The sequence below is a fragment of the Sinocyclocheilus rhinocerous genome, unplaced genomic scaffold (genome assembly GCF_001515625.1).
Source record: "Sinocyclocheilus rhinocerous isolate Xijiao unplaced genomic scaffold, SAMN03320098_v1.1 scaffold138, whole genome shotgun sequence".
NCBI classification, from domain to species: Eukaryota; Metazoa; Chordata; class Actinopteri; order Cypriniformes; family Cyprinidae; genus Sinocyclocheilus; species Sinocyclocheilus rhinocerous.
The window spans coordinates 1082321-1083209 of record NW_015635519.1 but is presented as its reverse complement, the minus strand read 5'-3'; positions in this window follow the sequence as shown (position 1 = coordinate 1083209).

Genomic DNA, 889 nt, shown 5'->3' with positions numbered 1-889 from the left:
CTACACTTCAGCTGGACAGGCGGCTTCGGCACTTCATTCAATGGCAGTCCTCCAGGTCTTCCAAGCCAAGATCCTCGCTTCCTCTGACGAATCTGGCCTGGACCCCGCAATCCTCAGGGAGCTGAGGATGCTCGAGCGCCATTTGTGGCTGACGTTAACAGAGATCAAGGATGCGGATAAAGTCCCCTTCTTCGATGCTCCAGTCTCTCCCAAGGGTCTCTTCGGACTGGCGGTCGAAGGATTCGCCGAGCGCTTCACGGAGGCACATAAATCGTCCCAGGCTATGCGACATTTCCTGCCTAAGAGCTCCAGCTCTGCTTCTGCCTCTGCTCGCCCTAAGTCTGCGCTGACTCAGCAGCCCGCGAAGCCAGCATCTGCCGCACCCGCCGTTCAGCCCGCTAAGGTGCAGCAAACGCGGGGACGCTCTCGCTCGGCCAAATGCTACCCTCTTCCTAAGTCCCAGGGACCCCGACCCAAGATTGTGTTGGACCCGGTGCCTCAGGCGCCATCCTGATCTGCGAAACAGGAAGAGGACGGGGCCAGATCGCGCTACGGCTGGACCGAAGTTACATGAGTACTCTTGAAAGATTAACCAGGCAGGTCACACCGACCTCAGAAAGTTCAGCCCGTCTTAGCCTTGGGTTGTTGTTAACTTCTCTATGGGCATTGGTTGCTTATGGAAGTTTGATACTTTTAGTCGTTTCACTACATTAGCACGGCGTGATTGTACTATGTTCCCATAGCATCTTAAGACAAGATGCAGTACGAGTGTAGTATCGAAAGGGAACGTACTCGGTTACTATCGTAACCTCGGTTCCCTGAGATATGGAACGAGTACTGCGTTGCTAGCCGTGCTATGTAGCTGCACGACTCAGTCGTCGCTTCAGTC